Here is an 18,353-nt window from a genome sequence, read left to right on the forward strand (position 1 = left end):
TTGAATGAGTATTGAACGATGCTGATATCAATAGGCAGTTTAATGCTCAAGGTCAAGAGCTCACGAAAGCATTATTTTTACAAATTTTGAAGCTTTATACCCAGTGAAGAAAAAGGCGCCAAAGGAGAAAAATGCGTCAGAGAAGCCCGGATCAAAGAACGGAGGCAGTTTCCGATGCGTGATAATCGCGCATCGCTGAGAAAATGCAGTTGTCTTTAAAGAGAGTTTTTGGAAGCTTCTCCGGTGGGTTTTTCCAGTCAAAATCCGGCAGCAATTTATTAGAATCGCAAGTTTGATAGCTAATTTCTGCAAAATCATTTTAAATAATACAAATCAAGATTTAACCTCAATTTTTTCTGTCAGATTCCATCACCGGAATCTCCAAAAAGTCGCGCTAAAGACAACTCCTGAGAAAATTGCTCAAAAAGCAAAGCCTCTAACTGCTCAGTCACTTGTAAGCCCGAAAAATGCAAGAAAGCAATGGTAAAGAACAAACTAGAAACAGAAAGCTAAAGAAAAGGTAGAAGCGATTCAAGGGTTAACTAAGTTGAACTTGGATTATTACTGGGCATACTCGGTGAAGCCACATAGTCAGAAGATGACTCTCGAGTATATCATTGATTTTGATGAAAAGATGGTGCCAGCTCTTACCATTTACGTTTGCTTAGCTCAACCAAAAGCGGAAGACAGTCAATCGACTCTACCCAGGCAAACACTGAATGTTTGCAACATTAAGGAGCAAATGCAGAAATAATTAGATATTAGATTTAATTTTTAGAAATAGTTTTGTTCTATTTTTGCTTAGAAAAAGGGCGGTCATTTAAACCGTATCCTGAATCTGTGTAATTAAGTTATTTAGTTAGTAGTATTTAAACCCTTCTCATGCATTTAGAGAAGGGTCCAGAAATTTATCAAAAACTTGTTCTCAGAACATCCACTTTTGCACCCTCAGAGGAGGTTTTGGTGAATGAATGGATCAATATTTGTTGATGTTTGCATTTGATATCTGCTACTGATGTTGCACTTCTGTACTCTTAGTGGATGTTAGAGCAAGGAGAGATAAATCATTATCGCTTGAAGCTCATGAGTAGGACTAGTCATAAATGGTACTTTTATCTCTTGACCATTGCTGCTTATGTGTTAAAGTGATATACAGTTTTTAGTTGTTTATGGATTATTTCATGAATGCTTGAGTTATCATTTGGCACTTTTGTATGGTGATAGCTATTTATTTATGCTTAATGTATGAATAGCTCATTATGTGATATGTTTTTCACAACTGTTTCGTCTAACTTTTTATGCGAAGTGGTTCATCTTTATTGATTTCCTTTCTTATAATCGCTGAATGATCTTTATTACCAGTTGTTATTTGAAATCTCTTTAGATCGCATAATAGAAGAATTACATCCCGGGTTAGTATAGACTTAGATGTGATGTTTATTAGAATACAATAGCATAGAATTAGATTAAAGTTAGAATTAGAATATCTTGAATAGGAACTGTTAGATCAGCAACATCAAATTCTACACACACACTCATAGATTGGGAAACTGGTCCCATTATCCCCAGTCGGACCCGCTATACCAAACGGATAAGGAGCTGCCAATCAAGGTCCAGACCAGGTGGGTATCGCCCTTGTTGTCGACCCGATTTTTGGGGCTTCAACATATTTGGCGCTAGAAGGAGGGCCTGAACTATGAATGGCAAGTAAATCTAAATCTGAATACCATTCTGAGAGTAAATTTCCCTCACCATCTCCCCCAAATTCTCCATTACACTTAAATCCAGAGTTAGAAGTCGCTCGAGTATCAACCGCTGCTATAAACCCTGACATTTCAGAACAATCTACCGTTTAACTTCTTAAAGTTGAAACTCTGGTTCACAAACTTCAACGATTTTCCATTTCTCCTCAAAGGTCTGATAAATCTCAAGGCAGCGTGACTTCGCAATATAACCCTGCTCATCCCTTGACCAAGCTAAAGAGTGAAAAATTTGGCGTTCAGCCAACCGAATTACCTCTTCCCACCAGGAAAAGAGCAAGGAAATCACCTAAAGAGTCCGATATCGAGACTCTTTCGTCAACATCGTCCATCTCAACTTTTTCACCGTGAAGTCAACCATCCACTCCACCACTCTAGATCATCGTCCATCTGTCCACTGGAACCCCCACAACTCTTCCTCAGTCATCTACAATCATAGTATCCTCATCTTCCCAGCCACAGGGATCATCTTCTGCACTTTCCTCTGTTAGCAGTTCAACAATGGCCCAATCTCCATGGAATAACCCTGGGGCAGTCTTAATGCCTGCACCCTTGAGTCAAATACCGGCCCATCCTGAGAAATGGCTGCCTAAATTTAATCCTGAGGCATGCATGCTAGTAGAAGATAACATAAACAACTTCATGCTATCCATTAATCTCAATGGGGTTACTAATGAAGATGTTGTTGTTCGGATTTTTCCTTATACTCTGCAAGGAACAGCCGGGTCATGGTATTTTTCATTACCCTCTGGATCCATCACTAGTTGGGATGTCTTCCAGGAGCAATTCCTAACCAAGTTTGGTGATGACAGGTCTACGAAAACGTTAATCAATGACCTATCCAACCTTAGGGTCGAATCTAGAAAGCCTATCAAAGATTTCAATTTACATTTCAATAAAATCTTCAACAAAATTCCTACTGCTTCCTAGCCTAGCGGAGAAGTATGATGTGAATGGTATATCACCGCTCTACCATCAAACATAGCAATCTTCGTGGACAAGGCCAATAAAACAACCTTAGCTGATAACATGAAAGAAGCAATAGCAGTAGAGAAACGTATAGTAGCCCTGGAAAAGAAATCCGCTATAGAGGAACGTAAATCCAAAAAAATCACCTTCAAGGAAGACTCCAAGAAGAAACAAGCAAAAGATCCATTCGATTTGGAAGGATTGCAGAAAGTTCTAAAGACCATGTCCAATGAAATGGTCGACATCAAAAAGCAAGTAGCAGAAACTTCTTCAAAAAATCCCTACAGAGCTTTTAAAAGAGGTCCTTCAACGGATTCAAATCCACCCAATGCTATTTCAAATGCTGAATCCGAGGAAGAGGAAGAGGAAATTGCCACTAAAGGGCAGACTGATGAAAAAGAAGTTGTGGAATTACAAGGAATGTGGGATTTCATCCTCCCACAAGAAGAAGATCAAGAAGTATTCCCACTTAGCACACAAAGTAAAAAATCAGATTGATCCTCCCCAAACTATCCCTAAGCCAAAGAGCGCAAGCTTTGCAATAAAGGATAAAGTTGCAACAAAGAAAATGACATCTAAAGCGACTCAAACCAGCCCAGTCCAAACAAATGAAACAATTCCATCTAAAACACTGATTGTGTCGGATGAAATGGAGTACAAGTTTATAGAAGACATGAAAAAGACTAGGGCCAACATCACCCTTTACGAACTGAGCAAGTTAAAGCATCAACAGAAGATAACGATGAAAGAATTATATGCTATGCTAGTTGCACCTTTGCTTGCTGTTGTACTTTCTCAAGCTTCCCATAACATGGGAAGACCTCCAACTAACGTGATCAATAAGATTGATCCAAATGACATCGCTCTAATTGGAGGAAGATCAAGATCTCACACTCCCCCGTTTCTCCTTACTTATGAAATCTTCAATAAAAATGGGCACAATTGTTTGGTAGATTCTGGTGCTTCATCGAATATTTTACCCAAATCCATATGTGCCAAGTTAAACCTTCAACCACAGAAATCCACTGTGCGCATAGTTCAGCGAGATTGATCTCAAGTCGAAATGATTGGCGAACTAAAACAAGTAACCATAAGGTTGTCATCCAACCCAAAGGTATGTCAAGTTATTGACATTTTAGTTGCTGACATTCTTGAATTCTATGGCTTAATTCTTAGCAGGGATTGGTCAGAAAAACTTCATGGATACTTCGCAACCGACTCGCCGCACATGTGGCTGCCCTACAATGGTAAACCGAATCAAATAAAAGTTGAACGAGAGCTACATCAGAAGTACATAGTAACGGAGCTAGAGGGGGAAAATGAACCAGTAGCGTATAACAGCAACATTATTGGCAATTACTCGGTAGATTATTTTCTCGGAAATTTTAATGCTCATGCGTTACCCTATTTAGAACACTCTGTTTTGTCCCAAGTTGAAAATTTTTCTCGAACTGATAGTTAGAAATGTATCAATTTTTTAGATAAACCTGTAAATAAATATTTGTTTTGGAAATTATTTTTTGATGGTTCTAGATCTAACGAAGGAGCAGGAACATGATGCGTTCTGATTAGTACAGAAGGAGATAAAATCATGCTGACATGCAGACTCGAATTTGATTGCACCAACAATACAGTAGAATATGAGGCTTTGGTCCAAGGCTTGTATAAAGCAATCGGGTTAGACGTCAAGTATCTTCAAGTTTTTGGAGACTCTGAGATTGTGGTTAAACAGGTACGTAACACTATACATTGCTTATTAGGTCATTTAAAACATTATCAATCCTTAGTTCAAGATCTGACTGAGCATTTCATAGCGTTTAATATATCTTCAATCCCCAGACTCCAAAACACAAGTGTAGACCTTTTGGCTAACGTAGCTTCTAAACGTATTCCTTCAGAAGATTTTAGTCCAGATAGATTCTCAATAGAATTAATCTTTAGACCATCCATTCCTGGTAACATCACAAATTGGAGAGTATTCAATGACGATCCTGATATTGTAAATTTCCTCACATCTGAAGGATCCTACTCCAATCAAATAATTGACGAAGACCAACATGATCGACAATTGCAACAAGATAGCACTAACAATGTTATACCGAAGTCGGTGGTCAAGTTAGAAGACTTGTACGATTTGAAAGATCGGTTTGAAAGGTCTACCAATTCAAAACTCCAAAGTTCAACCTTGAACTATGAATTAGTAAACCTAGGAACCCATGCTAAACCACAAAACATTAATCTAGGCCTCAGCCTAAGCCCTGAAGAAAAACTAGCGTATATTCGTCTTTTGAGACAATATAAAAATGTTTTTGCCTGGAATTATAATGAGCTCAAAACATATGACACTTCCATCATCCAACATACTATTCCCATGATCGATAATGAAAAACCTGTCCAACAAACGCTGAGAAAGATCCACCCCAATTTAGAAACTCAGATAAAAACTGAACTCAATAAGTTACTGAAAGCCAGAATAATCTTTCCCGTAAAACATTCTAAATGGGTCTCCAATATGGTACATGTTAGAAAGAAAAACAGAGATATTAGGATTTGCATTGACTTTCGAAACCTTAACAAAGCCTGTCAAAAAGATAATTTTCCTTTACCACCTATGGAACAGATATTGCAGGCAGTGGCGGACTCAGAATTAATGTCTTTCTTGGATGGATTTTCAGGATACAATCAAGTGTCGGTACATCCTGATGATCAATTGAAAACCACATTCAGAACTAAATGGGGCACATACGCATATCGAAAAATGCCATTTGGTTTGATTAATGCTAGTACCACATTTCAAAGAGCCATGGACATCGCATTCAAAGGTTTAGTCAATAAATCTGTAGTAATTTATTTGGATGATATAACAGTGTATTCGAAGAAGCGAAGCAACCATCTTAAAGAGTTGAAACAAATATTTCAACGGTGTTTAAGGTATGGAATTTCACTTAACGCAAAGAAATATTTTTTCGCACTAAGTGAAGGGAAACTTCTAGGATTCATAGTGTCAAAATCCGGTATTCACAAATTGGTCCTGACAGAATCAAAGAAATTTATGAAATATCCCTACCTCACAACAAAAAATCCATGCGATCTTTCCTTAGTCAGATCAACTTTGTAAAGAGATTCGTTCCAGATTTTTCATGAATCGTGTCTCCTTTGCAAACCATGATTAAAAAGAACTCAAATTTTAAATGGGGCCAAGATGAACATGAAGCATTCAACCTGATCAAACAAGCTATTATTAATGCTCCATCTTTAGCAACTCTGAGTTTTTTAGAGCCTTTTATTTTATACACATTTGCCTCAAATAAGTCATATGTTATGATACTAACTCAAGCAAATCAAGAAAAAGCGGAAGCCCCAATTTTGTTTTTCAGTTCAAATTTACAGGGTGCTGAACTAAATTATTTAGACGTGGAGAAACAGGCTTATGCCGTCTTCAAAGCGGTCAAATACTTCAGAACTTTCTTACTCAAAACCCATACTAAGATTATAGTACCGTTTCCAGTGGTAAGGAAACTTCTAGTACAAAAGGATGTGGGTGAGAAAAGGGCCAATTGGGTTACTGCCTTATAGGAATATGACATTGAGATTAAACCAGCAAACATTGTAAGAGGTCAAGGCTTCTGCAAAATGCTGGCTGGAGCATCGCAAATTTCTGAAATTCCATCTGCAGAGGTACAAATGTGCGAGGTAAGCCTAAACGAAGCAGAGTCATTATATGCTGATATCATTTATTATCTTAAGAACAGGTATGCTCCTTCACACCTCGATCATACTAGGAAAAGAGCTCTAAGGTTGAAAGCCAAACAATATCAGCTCATAAATGATATTCTTTTTAGAATAAATTATGATACTGTTCTTCTTAGGTGTCTTGAGAAAGCTGAAGCTGAAAAAGTTTTGCAGGAACTCCACGATGGGCCGACAGGCGGACACTATGTTGGAGATGCTACTGCACATAAAATCTTGCGCGCAGGATATTACTGGCCCATGTTATTTAAAGACTCGCACAGTTACATGAGGATATGTTAAGTCTGCCAAACTACTGCTGTGTTAAGTTATGGTATGTTCTATGCTTATAACAGTTTACTTCTTTTTCTTATTATATTCCACCGATTAGCAATCACATGTACATAAAGTAAAGTGCAGATAGAACATTAAATGATCGACAGAAAACAAGCCAAGACAAGAGACACAAGATGTGGCGGCTAGCCAGGGACAAACCCCACAATGTGTGGGGAAACCCTTTGATCAAATCTTCTTTTATCTTCAATAATTCAACAGAGAGAAATAGTACAATAAATCTGATTCATATCAGCAGTAGCAAACCCTAGATCAGTAGCATCAGCATTAGCGGCTTCATTATCAAAATAGGGCAGACCATATCTCACAAACTAACAGTCGGATTGACTTCATTCCACCACCAAAAGTTTTGGCTTTCAAAGGAGGTTCAGATGAACCTACAGCGCAGTTCCAAAGAGGAGATCTTCTAGGCCACGCAAGTCAATCTTTACTTTTGCAGTTGCAGCTTCAGTTTCAGCAGTTTCCGGCTTCAAACTAGGGCAGTTGATATCTTGCAAACCGTTCGTCGGATTGACTTCATTCCACCACCAAAAGTTGCGGCTTTCAAAGGAGGTTCAGATGAACCTACAACATAGTTCCAAAGAGGAGATCTTCTAGGCCACGCAATTCAATCTTTACTTCTGCAGTTACAGCTTCAGTTTCAGCAGTTTCCGGCTTCAAACTAGGCCAGTCGATATCTTGCAAACCGTTCGTCGGATTGACTTCATTCCACCACCAAAAGTTTTGGCTTTCAAAGGCGGTTCAGATGAACCTACAACACAGTTCCAAAGAGGAGATCTTCTAGGCCACGCAAGTCAATCTTTACTTCTGCAGTTGCAACTTCAAATTCAACAGCTTCCGGCTTCACATGTGAGAGAGAGAGAGACCCATTTCAGCGCAGTAGAGAAGAGACTCATATCTGCGCAGTAGAGAGAGAGAGATGTGATGAGATGAGTGAGTCCAAATGAGGAAAAGCCCTCTTATATTATACACAACGTTGGTGGGTGAATAGATGCGACTGTTGGGCTTCTGAGCCTACATGAGTTGTAGGTCGGCTTGATAATAATTCCATAATCAAAATAAATTCATATCTCCATGAATACTTATCGGAATTGGATGATCTTTATATCAATCCTACACCTCTCGACGAGAGGAATCTAATAAAAATATTATTAGCCATGAATAAGATGACCCACATGAAGTTTTTCCCTGGTTTCCAATTTTAACACTCCCTCTCAACCATGGAGAACTTCATCTGCAATCTGTCTATCGGTCGTTACTATTCATCCATCAAATGCACTGCCTTGTACAGCCTGACCCTTGCCCTGCTCTGCTCTATTTTGCCTGTTCTGCTTTGTCTTGTTCTGCCCTGCACTGATCTGTACTGTTTTGTTATGTTCTGCTCTGCTCTTGCATTGTTCTGTTCTACTCTGCTTTTGTCCAAATTATGAAGAAGAAGAAATGATCGAGGATGTATCATACTGACTCAAAGTCAGTCTCAGAGTATGTACTACTGGTCCCAGACCAGTCTCAACCAACCCAAAGTCAGCGTCATAGTGAGTGCAACTCCAATGGTCCCAGACCAATATCATCCTCCACTGACTCAAAGTCAGTCTCAGAGTATGTACCACTGATCCTAGACTAGTCTCAACCGACCTGAAGTCAGCGTCATAGTATGGTACAACTCCTACCACTGGTCCCAGACCAGTATCATTGATCCCAGATCAATGGAGGTCCTCCTAGCGTAGGGAGTACAGTAGTTACAACGATGCGTCCATCAGTACTACTATGGTCCCTAACTTCATTTCCCTGCTCATTGATCAGATGAGAGGTACTTCCCATGAGTCCCAGACTGCATGGGTAGGATGCCTCGACAGGAGAACTAATCAATCCTGTCCTCACAGGAGAACACATCAATCCTACTACAATCGCCATGGAGAACACATCAATCCAGGCCCCCATGGAGAACACATCAATCCAGGCCTCACAGGAGAACACATCAATCCTGCTACAATCGCCATGGAGAACACATCAATCCAGGCCTCACAGGAGAACTAATCATCCTGCTACACAGGAGAGCGAATCATCCTGTTCCACAAGAGAGCGAATCATCTTGTCCCACAAGAGAGCGAATCATCTTGTTCCACAAGAGAGCGAATCATCTTGTTCCATAAGAGAGCGAATCATCTTGTTCCAGTGCGCACCACCAAGGGAGGGTGAGTCACCCTGTGGTCGTATGTTGCTCCAGTAAGAACCACAAGCCCTCAGAGCTCCCAGAGCTCAATGTATGCAACATGCAGGACCCTTGTACAAGGGTTTCTTGATGACTCCAAGTTGTTTGGGAAAATCACAAATTAGATCTTTCCTCAGGGCTTTGACAAGGTGTATCAACCTGTACATCATCTTAATGCGATGGAGCCTCCTTGCTCATCAACTTACCATATCCTAGATGATGTCTATCTGTTGGAGAAATCGACGAATACGGGATTCCTCAATAATCGAATCCCACCTCTGGTTGTTATAGAGAATCACAATGGTATCCAAACAACTCACTGAAGAGCTTTCGCAACCAGACTGCCTCACACGAGGTCATGCTAGCAACAGTATATCCTGCTTCAGCGGTGCTCAAAGTCACTAACTTCTGCTTCCTGCTCATCCAGGATATCGAAGCAGATCCCAAGGTGAAACAACACTCGAAAGTGCTCTTACGGTCCACCACACTGCCTGCCCAATCAGCATCAGTATATCCAAGTAGTCTCACATCTTCGACAGTGTATCTTAACCCATTGTGCCACGAAGATATCTCAGAAGATTCTTGGCACCAATCCAGTGTATGTGGTGGGGTTCAACCATATGCTGGCTCAACGTGTTGACTGCAAAGCATATATCTGGACGGGAGTTCACTAAGAACATTAATGCTCCGACGAGTTGCCGATACTCGGTAGCATTTCGTAAAACAGGTCCAGCAGCACTACCGCTTAACTTCTTGAAGTCAAGCTCCATCGGAGTAGTTACAGGCTTGTAGTCCACCATTCCGAATCTTTCCAATATCTTCACCACATATTTTCCTTGAGATAGGAAAATTTCTCCTGGCTTTTGCCACACTTCAAGTCCTTGGTCCTTCATTTCAAATTCAGAAGCCATCTCCCTCTTACATTTGTGAATGAGAGGGTTTGCACCTGTAGAAAGAGGTCATCCACATGCAACACCAGTATGATAGGCTTTTCATCTTCAACCTTAAAGTAAAGGTTAGGATCGGCTTCACTCCTAGTGAATCCCAACTTCATCAAGTAGCTATCGATCCTCTCATACCATGCTCGGGGTGCTTGCTTCAGCCCATAGAGAGCCTTCTTCAACCTGCATACATGAGATTTTCAATCATAAATCTCAAATCCTTCGAGTTGCTCCACGTAGACCTCTTCTTTGATCAAACCGTGCAAGAACGCAGTCTTGACATCCATCTGATGTAGGTTCCATCCTTGTGAAGCGGCAAGGGCTATGATCGAGCGGATGGTCGTATATCTGGCAGCAGGTGCAAATATCTCATCATAGTCTATACCTTCCTCGAGCCCTATACTTTTCTGTGCTTCCATCTACTGCATGCTTTATCTTGTAAAGCCATTTGGAATTAACAACAGTCTTGTTCTGGGGTCTGGGAACTACTTCCCAAACATCATTCTTTATGATAGACTCATATTCTTCGGTCATAGAATCCTTCCATACTTGATGCTTGACGGCATCTGAGAATGACGAAGGCTTATTTTGTATGATCGTGCTCATGATGGTCAGGTATCCTTGATACCTATTAGGTTTCTTACTTTCACGAAAGGTTCCTCGGGGTGTAGCATGTCCTTCAGCATCATCAAGTAACCTCTTAAGCCATGAAGGCCTCTTCCTAGAAGAGGAAGGCTCATATGGAGGAGGATCAATCGGATCCATGGGTTCTTCTACATCAGGCATTGATTCATCATCCTTTTCTTTCGGTTCCCTAGTGTCGGCTTCTTGAGAGCTCCTCAAAGTCAGAAGATTGATCACCTTGCTGAGAGCCATATCTTCGTCAAAGGTGACATCATGACTAATTATGACTTCCCTTTGACCGGCTACATAGATTCTATAGCCTTTAGTATTTTCACCATAGCCCACGAAAATTCCCTTCTTTCCAGATGCTCCCAATTTATTTCTTTTCTCTTTCGGCACATGAAAGTATACAGGGCTTCCAAAAATTTTAAAATGTGAAACATCAGGTTTCTTATCAGAATTGGATGATCTTTATATCAATCCTACACCTCTCGACGAGAGGAATCTAATAAAAATATTATTAGCCATGAATAAGATGACCCACATGAATTTTTTCCCTGGTTGCCAATTTTAACATGCTGGGAGACAAAAGAAGCCATCCTTGCCACTACAGCCGGTAAACATTGAGCAACCTTTCAGTCAGTGGGGATTGGACATAATAGGTGAGATCATTCCTCAGTCTTCTAAGCAGCATAGATACATACTCACAACAATAGATTATTTTACTAAGTGGGTAGAAGCAGTTCCACTCAAGACGGCTAATTCTGAAAATATCATTGAGTTCATAGATAAATTTATAATCACCAGGTTTGGATTGCCTTCCGCTTTAATGTTTGATAATGCATCATACTTTTCTGGAAATGCAATGACTGAATTCACACTTAAAAGAGGATTCAAACTTAAATATTCGGCCAATTACTACCCACAAGGCAATGGGTTAGTTGAGTCAACAAATAAAAACCTAATCAGGATTATTAAAAGAACAGTTGACCAAAATCATAAGAATTGGCACAAGACTTTGATATATGCTTTATGGACAGACCGAATAATGCAAAAAGCTTCTATTGGCACTTCTCCCTTTAATTTAGTTTATGGGAAAGAAGTGGTTCTTTCGACTCACTTAGCAATTCCCTCTTTGTCTTTAGTTCAATACATTGATGAAGTACCCACTTCCTCCCTACAGCTAAGACAAATGGAAATAATAAAATTAGAATAACAACGAGAACAGGCTAGGAAAATGCATGCTCATCATCAAGCACTAGTAAAATCCTCTTTTGATTCAAACATAATGACCAGAAAAGATTTTCAGATGGGAGATTTAGTTTTAAAGTGGGACAAGGCTCATGAAGAGAAAGGCAAATATACAAAATTTCAAAGAATGTGGCTTGGTCCTTTTCAAATTGTAGAAGTCATAGTTCCATCAACGTTTGTGTTACAGGATTTAGCAGGTAAGAGGGATCCTTTGCCTGTTAACAGACAAATTCTCAAGAAATATTTTCCATAGAAGATTATTCTTCTATTTTTTGTAGAGTAGTTATTTTTCTTTTCATAATAAAACCAGTAGTGAGTAGTTACCTTAGGCATTTATGAAAAAGACACCAATTTCTTTTCGCTTGTATAAATAGCAAATCTTTTGAAAAACTGATCTTTATTATTGATAGATACAGTTAAAGACTCTAGCCTAGATATGATACTAGTTTCAACTTCAAAAAGTTTGATGAAAACAACCTTTATTGAAGAAATTGTTTTATCTCAGCACAATGAAAGGTATCAATAACAAAATAAAGATTCTCTGTAGAACAATTGTTTCCAAAAACTCTATTATTGTCGTCCAGAGCTATCTTAAGGAAACAATGACTTCCTCCCTGCTAAGAAAATCACAACTTTCAGAGGAACAACCCAAGGATACACTTTATCTTGAAGAATAAGAGGTCTCATCACGAGCCGACTTATCATAATCACAGATATTATAACTTGCTGACTTTTCCAATATTGTACACCACAACAGGGCAATGAATCAAGATTGTTGCAATCAAAAGACAAGGGGTCTCATCACGAGCCAACTTGTTCAGCAAATTTATAAATCAAGTGAATGATTGTGTCATAATTTGGCTACCAAACCAAAACATTGTTCTTCAAGAAAAAAAAAGAAAATCAAAGCAATAAGTGTGGATATGGATTTTTCTTTGAAAGTTGTAGGCTGCCTTAAGTAGGATACCGGATCATTGCTGGGTAACAGGTAATCCTGTCGAGGCTATAAACGCCTGCTGGCAGCAGAGACTCTACCTACGACAAATGAGCATATTTAAAACTGGTTTACAGAGGAGACTTTGTTTTATCTTTACAAGACCAAGTAATGACTGATGTAAATACAAGGACTAGCCTGAGGAAGAAAATAATCAAAGTGGGAAATAGTTGAAACAAAATATCATTGGCAGTTTATAGCATAATGTACTTTATCTTTCCATAATAAAGTTTAATTTTCTGAAAAATTTTCTGTTTTGGAAGTTTTGAAAATTCAATAGAAAAAACAGAGATAACTGGTTCTTCCAAGTGAATCGCAAATTGTTGTGGCCACCAACAACCCCCCTCTTTATTTAGTATTAGCAATAACACTAGCTAAGTGGGGACCCTTAGTAAAAATAAATAAAAATTCAAAAATCAATTAGTGCTCATATATGTTACTCCTTAAGAAGCATCGCATCACACAAAGAAGGATAGGACATTTCCTTATGAGTAAAAATGATAAACTGCGAGATTGCGACGCGAACTCCATCGCATCGCATGCATTAATAAAAACTCACATTGGAAAACCTTAAAAAATCACCGATATGTGATATCGCATATCGCATATCGCAAAATTGCATGAAAAACACATAACGATTTAACGATTACAGCGATCTGCGATTTTGCGATACTGCGATCCGCGATATTGCGATACTGCGATCAAGCAACCTTGCGATAGCACAACACGATGAAATTGCGGTAATGTGATACTACGATGCAGATCACAAAAACATTCCATCGCAAATTTTCCTGGCTCAATATTCAAGAAAAGTTTTCCATAAACCAAGAACTGGATACGCGCTTTAATGATAATTAATGAATTATATGCCAGTTGTTAATAAAATATGGTTTTGTGTTGTTCGAAGAGCCAGTTTACGTTAGGTGGCATGTTTTTGCATATCCATAGCATTTAAAGCTTTCCTGTCGATTTTTATTATCATTACTCTCTCCTCACTTGTGAACTCTAGGAACGAAAAACAAAAGTTACACAAAGCAATGTGCAGGAAGCTATGAGGAAAAAGGGTAAAACTCCAATGTTCAAAGACAGAGAAAAGACGTCCGCATGCAACGGAGCCACAAATTCACAGAACGTTGTTGAGCCATCCATTACCGATCTTTCATTTACAGCCATGGTTGAATGAGTATTGAACGATGCTGATATCAATAGGCAGTTTAATGCTCAAGGTCAAGAGCTCACGAAAGCATTATTTTTACAAATTTTGAAGCTTTATACCCAGTGAAGAAAAAGGTGCCAAAGGAGAAAAACGCATCATAGAAGCCCGGATCAAAGAATAGAGGCAGTTTCTGATGCACGATTAGCGCCTTGCGCTAGGCACTAAGAAAATTGCTCAAAAAGCAAAGCCTCTAACTGCTCAGTCACTTGTAAGCCCGAAAAATGCAAGAAAGCAATGGTAAAGAACAAACTGGAAATAGAAAGCTAAAGAAAAGGCAGAATCGATTCAAGGGTTAACTAAGTTGAACTTGGATTATTACTGGGCATACCCGATGAAGCCACATAGTCAGAAGATGACTCTCGAGTATATCATCGATTTTGCTGAAAAGATGGTGCCAACTCTTACCATTTATGTTTGCTTAGCTCAACCAAAAGCGGAAGACAGTCAGCTGACTCTACCCAGGCAAATACTGAATGTTTGCAACATTAAGGAGCAAATGCAGAAATAGTTAGATATTAGATTTAATTTTTAGAAATAGTTTTGTTTTATTTTTGCTTAGAAAAAGGGCGGTCATTTAAACCGTATCCTGAATCTGTTTAATTAAGTTATTTAGTTAGTAGTATTTAAACCCTTCTCATGCATTTAGAGAAGGGTCCAGAAATTTATCAAAAAATTGTCCTCAGAACATGCACTTGCACCCTCAGAGGAGGTTTTGGTGAATGAATGGATCAAGATTTGTTGATGTTTGCATTTGATATCTGCTATTGATGTTGCACTTCTGTACTCTTAGTGGATGTTAGAGCAAGGAGAGATAAATCATTGTTGCTTGAAGCTCATGAGTAGGACTAGTCATAAATGGTACTTTTATCTCTTGACCAGTACTGATAGGACTTCTATCAGTACTACTATCGCCCATACATTGACCAAAGAATACAGGGCCCTGACAGGGCCTGATTTCATGACTTTTTGAGTTACTGCTAGTACTTTTTTCTTGAGAAAAGTCTTATGTATATATTTATTTTTTGGACATGTAATTATGTACATAATACCAGTATACCCTATAGGGTTTTTTGTACAATAACATTTCAAGGTGGTTCACCACAACTTACAACATATGCTTCTTTAAGCATCTACAATATGTAATTTTCAAATATTAATGGAAATTGTGATTTATCCTTGGGGAAATATATGTGTGTGTGTGTGTGTGTGTGTGTGTGTGTGTGTGTGTTACAATTCAAAGGTGTAGTATGAAGTTAAAACTATATAAAAAGATAATATAATCATGAAGTTGTTGCACCCAATCCCTATTTTTACCGCATCCTCTTCAACGCACAGGTAACGATCAGATGCATTGTATTTCTCTCTGAATTGATCAAAAAACCAACTATTAGGGCATGTCATTGGCATATTTTCTTTTAAATGATCAGGATACGACATGTTTCTACCATTCAACCATTTCACTTGTCGCTGTCCCATTTCCTCCTTTTCTCTTCGTAAAATGTGACCCATGGTTGTGTCGTTGCTATATTGTAAAGAATGAATAATTTGATGGTTTCAATTTCTGAATTAGATAATGATCAAATCAAACAAAAAATATATATTTTGTTTGTATGAGATAAAAATATGCATTAATATGAAGTTCAGTGTGAATAGTTACTACATAGTAATTTGAAAAATGATAAGCCTGCACTTACTCTTTATCATGTGACTCTTTCAATTTGTTTTGAGAAGCTCCCCTTCTTTTTTCTCTTCATCCCTTTCATCATACCAAATCATCGCACTTGGTGTGTTGTCAATCTGCTTGATGTACTCATTTGCATACTAGAAATACTTATATGTTATATACCCCTCAGCCATAGACCCCTCGGGTTTTTCCCTTTGTCGAAAAAAAACCTTTCAATTTCTTCATGTACCTCTCTAAGAAGAACATCCAATGACAAGAAATGACCCCAACTAATTCAACCTTATCGACTAGGTGAATTAAAAGATGAATCTACAAGTCCATGAAACTTGTCACTAACTCCTTCTCAAACATACAAACAATCTCAGTTATCTCTTGATGCCACCATGGAATGCTAGCCATATGAATCTCCTTTGACGTGGTCCAATGTACAAATGCAGATAATTTAGATATGGCATGTCACAGGTCTTGAGGGAAGTCATGGTTCACACACCCATGCATGAGCAGAGGATAATGAAACTGCATAGTAAACAGTACATTATACAAAAAGCAATTATAAAATATCACATTACATACAAAATTAATAACAAAAATAATAGAATCATGCTTTTGACATACGTACTCTTAGAAGGTTCAAATGGTCATGCAATTTCAACCCCGAAAATCAATCTTCCTCAGTGAAGAAATGTTGTAGTGAAGACCCATATAAAGAAAGCATCATCACACTCATTATAACTTCCTTTTCTAAAGAAATATCATCTTTCTTTAAAATCCATGGGACATCACCTTCTTTGAAAGACCAAGAGGGACCAACCTCTCCTCTAGTTTCTTGTCTTGACCAATGTTTTTTTTAGTTTTTGAAGAAATAAGATCTCTCCTAACAACCAATGTATCACGTTCTTTTGATGATATGTGCCTCCATAAAGAAGATGAAACATTTTTAAATATATGAATGGGATATAGTAAGTGGGAAATATTAAGATGTTCCCAATATGGGAGCTCATAAAAGATAGATTTCCATCCCAATGGGAAATTTCTCAACGTAGTTGTCAAATAATTCTGGATCATCGAACATAGGCTCCCCATTTGAATCGAACATTTCTACAATCTCCTTCTCCTTCTCTCTCTCATATGCTTTAAGCCATTCAACTAGTGTTATTATTGCAAGCCTTTGGGTACTCTTTGGTTTAACATTGAAGGTATATGTTTCTCTTCTGTAAGGGTGTTATTTTGGGAGGAATACCCTGGAGCAGTCATACACCGGCTTTCATAGGTGGTCGGACCACCTAGCCTTCAGAGAAGGTCCACAACATTTACATCCATGACACCCTTTTGTTACAAGACCTGCTTAATTATTTTATATAGGCCGACACGTTAGCAACCATGAAGATTTGAACAATTGTAGCAAATTAAATTAATATGTGAAACATTATTGTTTTTTTTGCTAACTAAGATTAATCTATTAAGAAAGGAAAAAAACTATTTACAGAGTGATATTGGCTGTACAGAAGAATAGCCTATCTCAGCTAGCTGAAGAACTGGTTCTAAGACTGCCCCAACAGAGGGGAAACCAGTCTGATAGTACATATATTACAAAAAAGAGTGCATCATTGAACAATTGCCACATTGTTCTAGGCATTGCTAAAAAAACAACCTTAAACCAGCAATTCGTCCTCCAGGGTATGCCTACGTGGACAAAAAAGAAGTTGAAGCAAGAGTTAAAAGAAGTGCCACCTGGCATTGGTAATCTGGTTGATGAACTCCTCCGTGGCAGGTTCCTCCACTATCAAGCAGCTCCAATCTTCGTGGTTGTCTAGCTGAGAGCGCTCGCCTTCTCCTCTTCCTTCCACCAGCGGTGTGTCCTCCTCATTCTCCTTGCGCTACTCCATGGCTGGCGTATCAAGCTGAGGCTCAGTATCCTCAAGCTATTCCCCCACAACCTCCTTTCCTTTCCGGCTGGGCGGTTCACCGTGCGTAGCTTCCTTATCTTTGTTAGCCTTCTTCTGAGCTCTGTGTTGACTGGTTTCCCCTTTAAGCACCTCGTTCCTGGGGGGGGGCGCCGGGGTGTTCTGAGCCGCCTCCTCAAAGAAGGAGATGGCGATGGTTACAGTGATAATAGGCTGATTGAGGGTGCTGCGGAAGTGGAAAAACGTGGTGTGGGGGGAGGGATGCTGAGGTAGAGGGAAGGGAGCAGAATGAAGGCGAGCTCAACCCTGTCCACTTCTAGTATTGGGATAGCAAGGATTTTCCGCCGAGGAAGAGGGAGAGCTCAAGGTGCTTCGCCTCCTAACCTGCTGTCGAGAGCTACCACCCCTTGAGCCACCCCTTCTGCTGATCAGACATTGTCTCACCATGATGGGATAAAGAACAGAGAGAGTGAAATGGTATTCAGAGAGTGGACAGAGGAGCAAATTGGGAGCAGGCAGAGGGCGCGACTCAGCGGCCAAGTGAAACCCGACAAACACCCATATCCCACCTTCACCAGGCCGTCGATGCATATGAAGCTTCCAAACCAGACAATTGCAATACATAAATTCTAATACAACCGCCTCTCCTCGGCTATCCCCCGCCATTACTCCTGCATTAAATGGAGCCGAAGCCCAACTTGACCTGAAGCATGCG

General features: G+C 39.2%; 1 pseudogene; it reads left to right on the top strand.

The window, feature by feature from the left end:
- Positions 1-17,709, top strand: part of LOC149157805 (putative glucose-6-phosphate 1-epimerase) — a 74,965-nt pseudogene extending 57,256 nt beyond the window's left edge.
- The last annotated feature ends 644 nt before the right edge of the window (positions 17,710-18,353 follow it).

This window comes from Pinus tabuliformis, chromosome 5_2 (assembly GCF_031772625.1).
Source record: "Pinus tabuliformis cultivar Carrire ecotype Pingquan chromosome 5_2, CPIR1, whole genome shotgun sequence".
Taxonomy (NCBI): domain Eukaryota; kingdom Viridiplantae; phylum Streptophyta; class Pinopsida; order Pinales; family Pinaceae; genus Pinus; species Pinus tabuliformis.